This window comes from Chelmon rostratus, chromosome 1, assembly GCF_017976325.1.
Source record: "Chelmon rostratus isolate fCheRos1 chromosome 1, fCheRos1.pri, whole genome shotgun sequence".
Taxonomy (NCBI): Eukaryota; Metazoa; Chordata; class Actinopteri; order Chaetodontiformes; family Chaetodontidae; genus Chelmon; species Chelmon rostratus.
The window spans coordinates 29,012,656-29,030,281 of NC_055658.1; the positions used below are offsets into that span (position 1 = coordinate 29,012,656).

Genomic DNA, 17,626 nt, shown 5'->3' on the forward strand with positions numbered 1-17,626 from the left:
GGACTGCTGCGAAAAAGCCAGGTTTGAACAAAGCCTGTTTGTGTGAGAGTGTGCTCTGCTCTATTGTTTTACTGAAACAACTTGACATGTAGGTGCAAAGGGAAGCTGCAACAAAGGAAGGAGGGCGAAAGAGGCAGAGGATACAACACAAACAGAGTAGCTGGTGGCAACAAGGGAGTCCTCACACACGCAAACAGGCACAGCATGCAGACCAGTGCGGTCATTTTAAAGAGGAACACTTTGACTTAAATTCACCAGCCGGTGACATTTTGTGCCTATAAACATTATATTTAAATGTGACAATTTTGGTGGAAAAGAGGAGATTCACTGTGTCCACCAGAGTGATTCTCATCAGGTCCCTAACACAACATTCTGACCAACACATTACACTAAAACTAAAACCCACAAAAACCCAGAATGATGAAATTTCCTCAGGCAAGTAAACAACTGCACCAAAATTCATTTAGAAAAAAAAACCCACTATCAGAGCAGTGCGAAGAAAGACAGTTTCACTGCAGAGTTACAGACTGTTGTCATAAAGAGACAGAAAGAGAGCAACTATTGTAACTCTATGTCACCTCTTCAACTTTCAGTGTTGGCCCCTTTCAATGCAGGAACTCTTCCAGTAACCTTTTAAGGAACTCAGGAATTTTATCTGCTTGTGCACCGCAGGAACCAGGTTTCAGCTTTGGTTTCTGCACAGTATTACTTGTCCCCTAAAAAAGTCCCTCCCAAGAATTTACTTTCTGTTGGCTCAGGCACCATCCAGGTGCTTGACCAGTTGCTGACAGGTATATTACAAGCCTCATGACTGCTACAAGCTCTGTGCAGCAGTCGAACAGACTGCAAGCTAATACTTGTCATCACTATTATGAATATTAGGACTGCATCAAAGGTCCCCGGCTGGATTCAAACAGGGGACGTTGAGGTCCATGGTCAGATCTTAACCCGTTAGTCACAAAGATGAACTTTCAGTGGAGTCTGCTTATTGTGACTTCTCACACAAACTACTTTGATGGACGTGATGATGAATTCAACAGGATTCAGATTTAATAAAATGCTCTTAAACCCCAAACCCTGCACTACCAGGTAGTACAGCTGGACAGATAAATTGATCAGGCTGTTATGTTGGCCGATATTATCTTATTACAGATATAGGTAATGGTGTACATGTCGAATCTAAAGGGTCCAATTCAAAATAGTGTATGTAATATGTTCAATGGAAAAATTACTATCTGCTGATATCCTGTTTTCTTTTACATCCAAATATGGACATCAGTATTAGCCTAAAAAAAGCATCCAGGCTATGGACTACAGGCCCTGAGACCTATCTTTAATCCACTTTTTTGGCATTTTGACATATTATTTACTTTTTTTTCTCAAAATTACTTTATTCCTCAATTTTAGTTTTGGTGAAATGTGTTTTTCTATCTTGCATTTTTCTACCTTTCTCTGAATTTCTCAAACTGTCTCGCCATGAGTATGAATAACAAAGGTGTTATTAATTTTACCAACCATGCAGAAGAAATGCCATGGCACTCAATGAGGCAGGTGCCTCCACCAACGCTATGCAGCTGTGAAGGTATGACAGCTCCAAATGTTGGATTTCCACCAAAAGTCAACACAACTAACCTTTCCAAAAAGTTCTGACAAAATCCTGTTAACAGACAGAGGGATGAACAGATGGAAAAGGATGGAAGTAAACCGACGTTCGACTCCGCTGGCAGAGCAGTAAACAGAAAAACATGCGGTGGTCTTTGCAAAGCATCATCTCTCACAAAGACGAACTTTGAAAAGAAATTGACTGGACAGAAACTTTGCATCTTTGTACCTTGTGTGCTGACCTACAGCTGCCAGAGCAGTCATTCATAAAACTCCAATGTCCGCTCTAGTGTAGCTGCTCAAAGCTTTTTAGATGCAGTGCTGCTTGTGTCTCATGCTGCTTCTCTCTTGTGCTTGCTGAGACACGTTGCTTCATTTTTCCAAAACATCTGTAGCTGACTCAGTGTCCAAACTGGCCCAAAATTTAGAGAAAACAGATAGATTTTCATCTCTGTTGATCCTTCACAGAAAATTCCTCATTACAACGATAATGCTTTTATAAGAAACAGCTAGTGGCTACTATGGGGTGGACCTGAAACACCGGGATATCAGTTTTCTGACTGGTCTAATCTTATTCTTTTTGGAAAAATTGGATATCCATATTTTCACGACTACACCCATGTGAAGATGCGTTTCTTTCCTCACAGTTGTTGCCTTCCTACCTACTTAGTCTGCGTTTCTGACATCCCAAAAGTGAGCTTTTTTTTAAAAAACCCTCTCCAGAATAACTAAAACCAAACAAGCCTTGCGTGTCAGTGTGAACAAAGAAGCAGAGCTTTTCCAAAAACGTGACGTGCTGTAAGCCTGCTCGGATGGGGTCAGGCCTGTATGGCACTAAAGTTAGGAAGCCGCTCAGTCACCACTCATTTTAAATGTCAATACACGAGCTGTGATCAAATCACTGTTTTATACTCGTGCAGTTGTCCAACAGTATAAGATCAACAAAACTGGGTTCGGCTGTATTGAAAAGCAGTACAGGTGATCCCAGTGAGTAGGCGGGGAGAGAATGGAGGTTTTAATAAGCTAAGACTCAGCAGACTAACCGGGCTGTGTCTCCTCATCAGATGTGGTCTAGGATGCGCAGTTTTGCTGTTTGCTGACCAACGGAGAAGGAAGGAGGAGATATTTAGCCGTATTTCAGCGAGGGCAAAGATAAAAAATGACATGAAAATGGTTGTGTTTAGGCACCATTGAGCAGCTTTTTTATAATTTACAGTGGACATTGTGTTAGCTTTCACTTTGAGCTCGACATGAATGATGGTAACGACAGCCTCATCTCTCTCAGTATGTTTAGTAGATTCTTGTCAGACCGGAGAGCGGGGTGTGGGGTAATAATTTGCTGTGTCCAGAGCTGGTGAGAATGACTGATGGAGGGATAAAGGGAAGGGGGATGGGAGAGAGGGAGTGAGTGCAGCTGAGCCTCCAGACCAAATGAAATTCTCCACAGCTTGCAGTGAAAACACAAGAGGGAGGGGTTGTAATAGTTTTCAGCACTTTAAATTCCCATTACAGTTTACTTTTAACAATCTAATATAATGTTCATCAAAACTGAAACACAAGAGTCTCCTGGTTTATTAAGCTGTATTATGTCTTTAAGTTATGGGCATCAGTTTAAAGTCCAAAAGAAATGCAGTTTTTACCATCAGTTCAGTAAGACTGGTGAGATTACTGTGAATAAAATGGCCATGAACCAGTCAGAGGCACAAACTGTAGCTGAAGCATATTCAAAATGCTTTGTCACTGTAGTTAAACTTAAAATGTAAGAAAACAGTGAAAAATGTGCAACGTCTTCAAACACCTTGTCCTGTCAGATCCAAACCCAAAGATTTTTGATTTAAAATGATACCAACAGAAAAAACAGCAAATCCAAAGGGAATGCTTTTATTTTTCAGTCAGTCTTAATTAATCAATCGACTAACCTTAAGCTTCCACCTGCCGTTAGCAGCACATGCAACAACATTTTTAAGCTTGGTAGTTGAATTTTCCTTGACAAAATGCACCTCAGGAGCAGTAGTTAACTTCTCTCCTTAAGCTCCTCTGCACACAGGCTCGTAGCTTTTACTTCGTACATTAGGAACAAGATAAACTCGAACACAATTGCTCGTATTTTGTACTGATGATCCAACTGGGAGAGTTTCATGGCCGTCCAAGCCTTGGAAATGCACCAAAAGTCAGTCATCTAACACTGTCTTACAGAAATTAATGGGATTTATACTACCATGATGTCTGAAATAAAGCCTCCTACTTCTCAACTCCATTATCGTAACATTGTCAAACACAGAGCACTAAACTGAAGATAGCTTGTTTCCATGTGTTATCAGAGAGACAGAGATAGAGAGAGGTTCAGAGTGACACTGCTGCATCTGCCAGAGGCTTAGACATTATTAAAACACCCGTATACACACAGCTTAGTGAAACATGCACATCGACTCTTGCATGCAGCTCGTGCCGATTGGCGATCAGATCGACCCTCAGCTATAATGACTGGAGAGATGACTGCTGATTGTTTTGTTCTCGGCCGATATTGGGGAATCGAATTGTGACAGAGAATCCGAAATCTGCTCGCTCCTGCGCATTTACAGATGTTTCTGCTGGAGTAGCATGTCAGGCATGGTGATAATCACTGTTAATCAGCACAAGTGACTAAAGCAGCCAATCATTTTCCATCTGTTAACCCTGTGATCACATATACCGTGTATTAATGCAGACAAAGTCACAATGTTGTTTTTTTTTAACTTCAAACTTTTTCTACTGTTTCCATAGTCGAAGGTTGCAAAATTGATCACAGCTCATAAATACTACCTTAACCTGCAGTCATTACCAAGCTATTGTGCTGCTGATACAATCATTATTTCATCACTACATTGTCTGACAAAATGAACAGAAACACAGGTTAATGGCAGCAGCTGTGCTGTGAGAAATGAGGGATCACAGAGAAAGTTAGATTTAATGAAGGGAAACAGGCAGCGCAAACGCCTGTTTGATGAAGACAGGTTGGAACTGGCCAGTGGCCGAGTCACCCTGAATGGGCTGTTTTATCTGTCAGGAGAAACACTGGCGCCCAAAACCGCAGACAGGCTGGTTATGAGCTCTGGTTTCTGAGAAAGTTCTGATCAGTATTCATCTTTTATGTCCCCTGTTATTTTAGGGACTGTAGCCATGTTCCTCTATGTCTCTGCTGTCATCTACTTCTGTTTTCTTTGCTGCAGGTGTGTCTTTGCTTGTCATCTTGTTGTCAATTACTGGATAGAGAGCAAACAATACACTGGCTAATAATCCATCATTATTTTCCGTAAAATGTCACAAAATAATAAAAATGTACAACATAATTTCCCAAAGACGTGTTCAAATGTCTCATTTTGGGCAACCAATTGTCCAGAAAACTAAACTATATAAAGGTTACTATCACAGAAAACACCATCAACACTAAGAAACCTTTATTATATACAGTATATTAACATTTGAAAAGCTGGAACCAAGGAATGTGGCATTTTTTCTTAAATAATGACTCAAAATGAATCAACTGATTGTAAAACTGTTAACAAAATTAATTTTGTTTCTCAACTAATCGATATACTGGCTAATAATTGCAGTTCTGATCAGTACTGGCCTGTGTGACCACATTGAAAAGGCATCGTGATTAGAGTTTAATCCAGTGCATTAACACTTGCATTAAGTACTGGCTCAGGACAGTTTATTATAATTCTGACTTTTTTAAGTTTTAATGGCTGCATTTTGAATATTTGAGTCCTATTTTTCTCAAAAACTTTTATATATCTTTGTTGTATATGTGCTGTTGTTTATGGTTGTTTTTAAGCATAAGTTGTTTTCCAGTGAAGTTTAGTGTTTAAATGTACTGTAACATTTACAGGTTTAGTTTTAGATGCCCAATAATAATCACACTAAGTGTTAAAATGTCATCATGGAGTTAATTTTATTTTTTACACCTCTGCTTTTCCTACTGTTTCATGTCAAAATGTACCCAGTGAAAAGTGTCAATTCTTAATTTTTTTAAATCAGTGTTTTATCTTAAATCACACACAATCAGCAAACACACAAACAAACTTTAAAAGGAGAAATGACCACAAATAAGTGCAAACAAATGCATAACGCGCACACACAAGCACACTAAACATTTCATGGTTATCATGAGAGGTGCTTCGGTTCAACTGAACTCACACGTAGAGTGCAGTCACAAAGACTGCGCATGCATGCCACAGATCTGGCACACACAGACTTAGCATGCGAGGGGGAACATGTTCTCACACACACACATACACACACACAAAGCATCAGGACCCACACACCACACGAGAGATCATTAAGCTTGCAGTGATCATATGTGCTGGCCAAATGGCTGATGCGTGTGCAAAACCTCAAATGCACGGCTCAGTCACATGACCATCATATGAGATGCACACAATGACACTTTCAAAAGCCAACAAGCTCGAAACCTTCCTTTCACAGGGCTGACACAGGCACAAGATAAAAAGGGTTTTGACAATGACAATGAACTCCACTTGCTTAGGAAAAATCCTTGGTTGCAAGATTAAAATGGCCTGGTAGAAATTCAGCCTGCACAGGAAGACACATTTAGGCATTTTTTTTCCCATTGCCCGAGGCGACACAGTGCAACATAAATATTATCTCCCCTCATGACGACACTCAGAAGTAATGCGGTGAAACAGGAGCCTCTAGACCACACCTTGATTCTGACTCTCACTTGCAACCTCAAGCAATCTCAAGATTTTACGCTTAAAACCTTCAAAAAGTAGTCAGAAAATATTGGCAGTCATCTTTAGGTGCACTGAAACTTCATGTTTCTATCACTGTGTTGCCTGTATTTACTGACTGAGGATGCTGATGTTTTTCAGGGCTCAAACTGCAATCAATCTAATATAACTGTGTGACAAAACACAACTTCTGATGACAGTGCTAGCACAGGTTCCTACTCTAAGAATGCAAGTGGATCATTCGAGAAAGCTGTTTGTTATTTGACCATGAAATATGTTGGCACAGTATCTATATGGTGTAGGTTCTTAAATTTTCTGATACTAGTGCAGATGTGATACCTGTGTTAAGGAACCAATACCAAAACAGTGTGCAGTACCTTCATTGGTGGAAATGTAAACATGCTTATACAAAAACCCTTTCTTAATTTAAAAAAAGGAATCAACTTCTCAAATGCTAAGGAAGTCATCAAGCGTGACCCAAGAAGCGGACTGACCCAAGGAAAAACCCTATTAGAAACAGGTAACTTCACCATGGATGCGTATGAGAAACAATGTCAACAATGAAGTGCAAGTTGTAGTGCTCGCATATGTCCCGTTTCTCTCTTGCCCTTTCCTCAGTATGAATTTGATTATATGACGTTTTAAACGGCACTATTATGCGGTTAAATTTCTCTCCCCAAAGGAAGAGCAGAAGAACAGAAGTTCTGACCCATTCAGATAAACTGCTAAAGTGGGATTTACACTGAAGGGGGGACAGTAAAAGTCTAAAAGCTTGGCTGGCGTCCCCTAGAGGCAGCGCCGGTCGTTACACCTAACCAGACAAAAGTAGCAGCTTTAAGAAACCTGACATCATTTCCCTTTGAGTCCCGCGTTTGTTAGCAGAGCTAAAAAAAATCTGCTGCACTTTACTTGGTTTTGAGGAGGTGAACAGTAATGCAGTTCTTTGGAGTCCCAGGAGACTGGGAGATGGTGAGGCTAATAATGTTGTGCCAAGCAGTTTCTGCAAAGGTTCTGCAGGATGTGTGTGTTTGTGCGTGGGTGTGTGGAGGTTGTGTAGGCGGATGGAGGGGGAGCTTGCACACTACCTGGCCATTATATAAAGCTCCCACTCTCGGCTAGAGGTCTCTGTACTGAGTGCCAGCTCCCTCCCGATCCTCCTCCCCTCTCTGTCCTCCCATCCCCCCACCTCTTAGCCTTCCAGCTACTCTGACTCAGGCTTAACTCTCCGCCTGTTGTTTTCTCTCCCTCCTGTGTCTGTATCAAAATCATAGTGCACATTGTGGATCAAACAGAAGACGGAGTTTGGGACGCCATTGCTTCCCCAAGCAGAAACCGTTCATGCAACCCAGCTGGACTGAGTGCAGAATGATTTCTCTTTTAATCATTAGTACGTTAAATGCTGTGCCACCACACCTGAGGCTATAGAGGTCTAGTCCCAGCTTGCCAAAGGCAGATAGTGAATCTGAAACCCGTCCCCTTCAATGCTGAACCAGACAAAGCTGTGATGACAAGAGGGTTTGAAATCCAGTGCCAAAACAGTGCAGGTACATGCTGCTGGTAGCAACCAAACAGCACAGTTTTGCTGCCATACATGTGGACAAAGATGGTTGGCAGGAAAAACTAGGAGGGAAAAACGTGATGGCAAAGTGAGCAGGGGCAAAACACCTGTTTGATTGTCACTGACCTCACCCCTGTTTAGAAGAAAGAAGGAAGGAACAGAAGCTGAAAGGCTGAAAACAAGACATTAGACACCATCATCCCATTGCACTGGTTTGGCGAGGAAATGACAAAGAGTAGGACGACCAATGAGTTTCACTCGCCCTCTGCAACCTTTTAATCCTGCAGAGTTAGTGGAGATCTGCAGACATCGAGATGAAGGGGAATTGCATAGAGAGAAGCCTGAGACTGCAAGCTGTGCAACAAACATGCTGCTGGTAGAGAAGAGAGCACAGATGCCTTTTTATCATTAGTGTCCTATCTGATGTTGGGCTCAGGGCCACCTGGGAATTGCAATTGCATTATCGTGGTCTAGTCCTGAGCTTCATTCAGAGAAAGAAGGCAGCTTAGGTGGGGATACCAAGCTGAATGAATTCTCCCAATTGAATTTCTACTCTGCCTCAAGTCTCACTACAGTTTCATGGTGGGAAAAAACGTTAGGACGCTGTGTAAAATGTTGATAAAAACAGGATGCAACTGTGTTCAGAACGGTTTTACAAAATATTTATACAATCATGTGTTCACAAAGTGGTGAACCTCCCTCCATCCTCGCTTGTGAACCACTGAGTCTTTCCAGGATGCTCCTTCAATACCCAATCATGATACTATCACCTGTTACCACTCAACCTGTTTACCTGTGGAATGTTCCAAACAGGTGTTTTTGGAGCGTTCCACATCTTTCCCAGTCTTTTGTTGCTCCTGTCCCAACTTGTTTGAAACATGCTGCTGCATCAAATTCAGAATAAGCAGATATTTATAAAAATCAATGAAGTCACTGAGGTCAAACATTAAACATATTGTCTTTGTATTGTTTTTGATTGAGCAGATGATCAAAACTGGTTTGCAAATTATCACATGCTGTTTTATCTTATGTTTTACACAATGTCCAAACTTTTTTGGAATCAGGGTTGTAGAAAAAGCCTAAAATTGAAGTGACATATTTTCAACATTATGACACTGATCTTATTAGTAACAAACTGTGTGGCAGATGACAGGCTGCTGCAGAGCCTGCAATAGCTTTGCCAGCACTACTGAAAACTGCAAAAGTCATTTCTGGAAACACTTTGCCTCTGAGGCAATGTTGACTGACAGGAATAGTCTTTCACCATGATGGCACATTTTGGATAATGGTAAGAAGAGCAAGGAAGGCCAAGGGATGGCGTTCGACAGCATTTCATCGAATCAGAATACTTTTGAATCCCTTATCAAATCTTTTTCCCCAGGGGACTGGGGACATCTTTTAGTTAAAAAAAAATGTACTGCTTAAATTTCACCCTGAGCAGCAACGAAACAAACTTCAACTGGAACAAAAGAATCTAGCTTCTTCATCAGTAATCGGTTACTGTAGTTCATTTGGGGACCAATTACCAGACAAGCCTCACACTGAAACTAAGAGACTAATAAACTACCACACTAACAGATATTCTACTCTGCTGAGAGGGTGACACCTCCGTGACATTCATTAACCGTGTCCTGACTCCTTTTTCTTCTTGTGGTGAGGTATATAGATATTGTATATATTATCAGTCTATTGTTTGTAAAAAGCCACCAGAAGAGGCAAATGCCACCAACTAAATAGATTATTAATTGTTAATGAAAGATTCAAGAAGGGATTCCTTGGTGGCTGAGCTTTACGAATTTGAGTATTTTACCACCTTTGAACCCGCTAACTCAACCCACCCCTACATCTGGCAACAGTCAACACCAGAGGCACTGCATAATAAGTAGCTCCATAAGGGCTGCAGTGTGTGTCATACATGTTTTTAATGATAATGTGTACGGCTATACAGAATAGTTCAAAACTTCATTGGTAACACTGACACTGGAATTCTAAATCAACAGTGGACAGACAGTGATCGATCCCACAGAGTGGTGACTACAGATAGAGGCGGCTGCATCAGACCTCTAAATACACATACAAGTATATACATTTGTATTTATGTTGCTAAAACTGACAACTGACAAGTTATACCATTTAAGAAAGTTGATTTAATGAAAAAAGACTACCTCATTTAATCCGATGAATGACTTTATTCAAACTGAGCATTTTGTTTGAGGATTTTTTTTTTTTTTTGGAGCGACAATGTCATAAAATTATGACGACAGGGATTCAAAACTTCATTCGAAAACATCAAATAAAAGCTTCGAGTGTAACGAAAATGACATTTGTTACAGCTCTAATAATTTCCCGCTGAACGAATCGATCAATCAAAGATCAGTAAGTAAAATGACAACTTTAGGAAATCAATTAAATATAAATTCAGGTATTTCTGTGGAAAAAAAACAAGCACTGGCTGTAAGAGACAACCAGATTCATTATGATGGGCATTTTTAGTTTGGCGCCCTACAGAAGCATGCTGGTATCACACAGAGCTGATTACTTTCCAGAAATGTGTTTATTGCACAATAAACACTCAAACATACTGAATGCATAATCAATCACCAAGGCCGTCATTCCACAGGTAACTGGATCATCATTTTCAATTAATTTTATCCTTCAAGCAAAGCAAACAAAGCTGTTTTCTTTAAAATGCAGAGGGATCTTCTGCTCACAGCAGGCTACTTCCTAAAGAACGGGAGTGTTTGCAGAATCAGTGTCTTAAGCTGCGGTCCCTTGGGTTACAGGTCACTGGAGGGGCTACAGTGTGTGCTCACTTCTATTATTAGCTATTAACCCTTCAAGTTGACTATTCAGGAAACATCTTTACCAGTTCCAGAGATTCACCATCACTTCGTCACATGAGACAAAAAGCTGTGGAGTCAACATCTAAAGGTGGGACATGAACTTTTTTTTGTGTTTTTCAGAATGATTTCCATTTAATCCTTATTGTTTCCTTGAGCCTTTTAACTCCAGGCAGACAAACAGCCCTGAACACACACGTAATACAAAATCTTAAATCACTGTCATACTTTATAATTTAAACTAGAGCCACCTGAGTAGACTAATGTCCAGACTAGGGTTGCAACAGTATGAGATTTTCATGGTATGACAACATCTCAGAAAATATCACACTTTCACAGTATTAAACAACTATTATTATTATTATAATGATTTAATTATTATAAGCAAATTACTCTTGAAGGAGTGCAAACAGAACATTTTTTTTCAGACATCAAACTTGAGAAAGACTTGAATTATCTTTTTAATGCCACTTGTATGATATAATTCAGTACTGCAGATAAGCAAATGAATATGGTACGATAACCATCTATGTTCATACCATGGTATACCGTGAAACCAGTAAACCGCTGCAGTCCTTGTCCAGTCACATCAACCATGACAATGAAGTCTGTATGGGAAAGCAGGTGCTTCAAGAAGAAACTTCCTCCTAATTAACTTGCAAATGTATGAAACAAGGCGTCCAAAATTCTTTTCAGATTGCTGTTTCTGTTTGGGTAACCTGTATGGTGTCTTAGCAACGAAGTTAGCAGGACATGAAACTCGAGATTTATTGGAGAACGGCAGCTAATCTTGATGCATGTCTTACGCAAAAACGTGTGACACATTGCTGCAAATCATAAATGAATTATGAGTCACAAATTACAAAAGTGACAGTAAAACTAAACTCTGCATGCAAGTTGCACAAAGCTGCGTGCCTCGGGTGGAGAGATTTATGAGCGACCAGGCGAGGGTCTGAGAAAACACACCAGACTGCTAAAGCCTGCAGCAGGATAAAGAAATATTCTATGATGACAGGCTTTTCAGGCTCTTTTTAAAATTAATTTATCCCTTTTGCATCAAACCAAAATCTCTCTGATATTCCAAATATCTAAAAACCTAAAACAAATGTACCAGGAGGGTGGCCAGTGAAATGCCTGTCTTTCCCTTCCAGTTGGAAACTCATAATTTAGCTCCAAACTGCTACCAACTCATGTCTATCTCAAATGTGACATGTTTCCACGGCAACAAGACTGCGTAACAAAATCACCACAGGAGTTAAGAAACACTCCATCTCAACGAAGCCAAACAGAAGTCAATGGCTGCTCTCACGGGGCAAAATCTTGGCCAATAACAGATCTTAAATGCTGGTTTGACGGGGCTGAACATACAGCACATGTGTCATGCAGTCTCAAGTGAGAAAGCATGTTTGTTATCTTTATCTGGCAGTCTATCTGATATACTTGACTAAATGCAGAGAACAAGGAAAAAGGCAATAAACTCTCTACAACAGTCTGTTCCAGCTGGTGCAACACTAAACACCTCTGACATTTCTGCAACAGACGAGACATGCAACATCTGTTTAGTGTTTCACACTGTGAGCTTTATACATTCAGCTGTTCACTGCTGTACATCTTTAATCCACCTATCCCAATTCTTAATTTCTTGGACTTTTGTGTCTGAGATGATGCTGTGAAAGGCCACAAAATCTAACTCTTTATCACCTGGCATGAGCTGGAAACACACGCCAACACCTGCACATGCGTGTAAGCTTTAAATACACCAACAGATGAGAACAGTTATCATTCACTCTGGTGATTTCCATGTGACCGTCTAATTCTCTTTAAACTGATAATTAACTGCAGCGATAATGACACTGACAATAAGAGAAATAGGCAGGTGTTGAAAGGATGTAGGGGAGCAGAGAAGAGGACCTGTATCATTAGGGATTAACCTAGCCACAGGCTCTACAAATAGACTGTCTCCACCTATAAGCCGCCAGCGCACAGACCGTTATTTGTATTGCCAGGTTGCTGCTGCAGCAGCTCCAGAGGAGAGAGAAGACAGTTCAAAGAAGCTGAGGCAGCTCAGGACTCCTGTGAAACAAAATGCGATGCAACAGGACACATTTGGGGGCCTGGCAACATCAGAGGCTTTCACAAGCACAGATTTTGTCTGAGAAGACTGCAACACAGATTTATGCATGAATTCACTGTATAAAATATAATCTTATACAGCCTAAGGCAACTACGAAAAAAAAACGTGCAGCAGTGCAAACCAGCATATATCAAAGCTGAAATATTTAGTCCAATGATTGATTACTTAAGCGACACAAAATGAATCAACTCCTTTGATAATCAATGAATTGCTTTAAATCTTCAAGTTTTCAAGCAAACGTTCCGACGTTGTAGCCTTCTAGTAGTAAACTGACTATCTCTGGGTTTTGAACTGTTTATCGGATGAAACAAGCAATGTGAAGACTTCAGGAAAGTGTGACAGTATTTTTCACCATTTTCTGAAATTTCATAGACCAAATAATTATCATCAGATTAACAATTTTAATAATAAAAACAATCATTAGCTCTGCAAAGCTGGAATAAAACAAAGTCACAGGTGCTTTTGGAATGCATGTTAAACAGCCAATCTGAACATATTTCACTGAAATCAAAACAATAAAGCAGGTAGGATCATATTACTAGAGCTGAACTGATTAGTTGATTAACAGAAAATTAATTAGCAACTATTCAGTAATTTTCACAAAAAATAATTTTCTGGTTTCAGCTTCTCATATGTGAGAATTTGCTGCTTTCGGATGCTTTTCATATTCATTTGGTAAATCTCTTTGGGTTTCAGGTGTCGGCTTAGACAATACAAGCAATAGCAAGGAGACATGTGACGGGCCTGTTTCTCAATATCGAGACAATTTCTAGAAAAAAAATGCATCTATTAAGATAGAACGTAAACAGCAGATTAGTCAATGGAGCAAATAATAATCTGTCACATTGCTATATGTTACAGAGCAAACACAGGTTATGTTTAAATACAGTAAAGAGCACTGTAATGTTATTTTGTCTGCATCCATAGCTTCTGAGTTCTCTCTTTCTGGTGGGCTGAGGACTCCTGCCACACACAAGGCCAGGCCAGTGCACAACATCACAGCCAGTTCAGTGCTCTCCACTCCTATGGTGGCTGACAAAAACACCACATGCTGCAGTCATTAAAATAACACACATTTTTCAACTCAGGTGCGAAAGGGTTGTAAAATGCCACGATGTGCCAGAGTTAGTGGGGCTCATCTTTGATTATTTAATATTTTCACATCCTAATGAGTATATTCACATGACAACGGAGACAGGACAGGGGATAGATCATTAAGATTACCGTAACATTACAACATTACAACACGAACATGTCTGTTTTATGAGCAGTAATTCCTTGTTGTTGCATCAGTATTACTGCTGTTACTATGTATGATGGCGCAATGGAATGTACTACAAAATCCAACAGTGTGAATCACAGAGGTGAAAGACGCATTTGAACTAAACCTGATCAGTTCTGACTGCAATTTTTTTTTTTGCTTACAATAAATGCAACAAAAAGTAATTAAACTCGATCCGTCAACACTGTCAACTGTCAGAGGTCTTGACTGCTGCCTGAAAAAGGTGACAAGCTCATTGTCTTAAAAAATGTCCTTGCCCTACTCTAAAAATCTAAAAATACTTTGTGTGAAGGTTTAAATTCGGGGTTTGTGGCAACCTGGATTCAACCAGACATCCAGACATTTGCTCTTTCACTGACAAAATTCTCATTTAGATGTTATATATCCTTCAGTTTAGTTTTATGTCATTAAAGATCTGCTTGGAGAAAAAAAGCAGTTATTCTTTTAAAAGAAATTGAGTTTTGACATATTTCACTAAAATTCATGAGATTATTTTCAAAGTGTGAACTTGAATACAATGTTCTTACACATGTTCACCTAAAGGGGAAAAAATAATGTTGTAATCTGCTGTAACATGTCTATATCATGTCTTAAAGTGTGTGCACTATTTCATCAGCAGGATGGCCACTGTGCTCAGTCACTGTGAGATGTCCTACAACATTAATACTTAAAACATCATTAAATGTGCTCATAGCCAGGATGGACACCAAGGAGTTAGACAAGTGGTTTGAGGGGTAATACTGGTGCATTATTTGACTGGACAACTGGAAAATACCATCACTAAAGAGTCTCTGCTGTTTAACAAAAAGTGGCATATATGGCAAATAGAAATGTAAAATAATAATGAGATAATCTACCATCCTCATGGTGGTATATACAAACTAATGGCAACCAAAGAAGTGTCCATCACCTCGTCTGGTCACAACTGACTGACCAAAACGCAAATAATTTTCCAAGTCATTTAATCAAAAACACTGTGTGAAAAACATGTCCACAGGCTTGTTATGTTTCTTAACAGATAAACTATTACATATTGTAATTGCTCAGGCTGGAGGACTTTAGGGGTCTCATCTCTGCATTTTGGTTGAACATTTTTGGTTGACATTATTTTAACAGACGAGGTTGAGCAGCTTCACTTGACATGCTCAGATTTATTTGTTTTCAGAGCGTAACTCTTCTGAAATCCTGAGGAGGTACGCTGAGCTCAGGTTGGAGATATTTCCACCTAGAGCTAAGAAAATGGTCATTTCAGAGATGTTGCTGCTGACTTCAGTTAATTCCTATGAGAAGAAAAGTGGAAAAGAAAAGGTCTGCCGTCTTCATGCAGATCTCACAGAGGAGGTTAACAAAAACACTCATTTGGGACGGAAAGCAAGAGTGCATTTCAAGAACTAACGTTCAAGGAGTTATGTAAGAATTAGGAACTCATAAGTGCTTCAACTCAGGTTAGCAAGAGCCGAATCAATCACCAGTCAGTCACTGATAAACCAAATCTCACTTGGTTGGATTCTAAACAAAGTCCTCAGGCCAGTTTGTCAGATCCTGCTCCAGCACCTTCTACAGCAGTTGGATGACGAGATCAGTATAATTTTGGAAATAAACTATGCATGTGCAAAAGCTTCCTCAAAGTGGGAGTATGTGAAGTATCATCAGTGGTTCATCGTTACCGTGGAGTCAACAACAGGGCGTGAGGTTAACACTCAGGCACGCAGCCTAAAAGCACACCAGCTTAATGACTTCCTTTATGTTTGCATAGGCAAGAAACCGCCATCGTTCTTTCATTTTAACAAGAGCTGCATCCCACAAAAAACACATCTATCCTCACTCAGCTGCTGATTATTATTTTTCATTGTTCATCTATTAACCTATAAAAAACTAACTAAAGACACGTGCTTGTCACACCTTTCCAGAGCTCAAAGAATATTGTACAGTCCAAAAAGTAACAAGTAGACATTAAACTATTTGTCGATCAATCAACTGACAGACAATCTACTGGCAACTATTTAGGTCATCAATCAATTGTTTAAACCAAGCAAAAATGCGAGTGAAAGAGCTCCAGCTTCTCAACTGCGAGGATTTGCTGCTTTTCTTAAACTTCTGTGATTGTAAACAAAATATCTTTTTGGGTTTCTGACTGTTGCTCAAAACAACGTGGAGACAGCAGTTTTTCTCATTATCCTCTGACATTTTATAGATACAGAAAGTAATTCGCTCATTATCTGACGATGAAAACAATCATCAGCTGGAGCCCGACCCCCCAAGTGTTCGACTTGCATTATGAAAATGAGAAAAAGCAAGCAAAGGTTGGAGTTTTAGTAGCTGTAACCGGATCATTATTATAATCATCATTAATAAGGGAAAAGCTATAATATACAGGCACTGGTAAGCTATATAATGAGACCACATCTGGCTTTTTAGAAGAAGCAGAGGGTGCAGCTAAAAACCTGTTAATTAAAGTGTGTTGAGCAGCATCTGGCACAAAGGAGCATGTATGGATCCACAGATCCCGGGTAGGCAGTGGACGCACACTGGGGGGGGAGTCTAAAAATAGCCCAAGACTCATCGATCAATAACTGCTACATATGCCCCAACGCTGCTGCAAAAAGTCAAATTAAAACAGTGTTTCAGTGCAGGTGCCAAAGAAAACAGTCATTTAAAGGCAAGGTGCATTAACGACGAATGTCTGGGGACTGACCACCGGGACACTTTGCTGATGAAACGGTTAAACAGCCGCCAGTGAGCCGAGACATGAAGCAATGTGTGTTTATTACGCGCGTATCAACAGGTAAAGCGAGTCACATGTATTAATGACCACGCCACGTAACGTTACTTCAGCTGCAGACGTGCGAGGTATCGACAGCAACTTTATAATCATTCATATTTGCAGGACAATCCGTCCATGCGTTGTGCTTTCAAACACGAACCAACCCGCATGATGCCGCCGCTGTCACATTCAAACCGACTGACAGTCTGGAGGCTGTCGGAGCGACAAACGCTCGCGAGCGAACGCTATTTTTTCAAATCTTCCAACAAACCGCACAGCGACAGTTACCGTGTCATGAACGGCTGCCTTCGCGTTAAAACAACACACAGAGGATGGTTGGAAAGTCAGTGCCGCCCTGCCAGGAGCTGGTGTACTGAGGAAAACGGTCCGTTCAGCCAAACCAGCGCGTCTCAATATCAACATAAACATGCTCGCGCAAGCTGTGGCGCTCGCGGATTCAATAAAGTTCCTGCTGTGTTTGAGCGATAAACATCAAATCTGACAACAACTCAGCCCCCGGAGGCTTAAATCACTGACGCACTGTGTGACTTTACACTCAAACGCTCGGTAACCGAGTAAATTTAAAACGATTTCAGGCTGCGCCTTACCTTCAGTTCCGCACTCTCCGCCATCTTGTATTTGTTTGCGCAGGCGTGGTGAGGTGTTGTCACATGACTGGGACGCGCAGAGCGCTGCGGGAACGCGCACACAGC

General features: G+C 40.4%; 1 protein-coding gene across 1 annotated transcript in view; it reads right to left on the reverse strand.

Annotated features, from left to right (window-relative positions):
• Window positions 1-17,539, reverse strand: part of LOC121606874 (E3 SUMO-protein ligase PIAS1-like) — a 48,453-nt gene extending 30,914 nt beyond the window's left edge. The window contains exon 1 of the mRNA XM_041937471.1: window positions 17,522-17,539. The gene's annotated coding sequence lies outside the window, so the exon portion shown is untranslated. The remainder of the gene's footprint in view (window positions 1-17,521) is intronic.
• Between the last annotated feature and the right edge of the window lie 87 nt (window positions 17,540-17,626).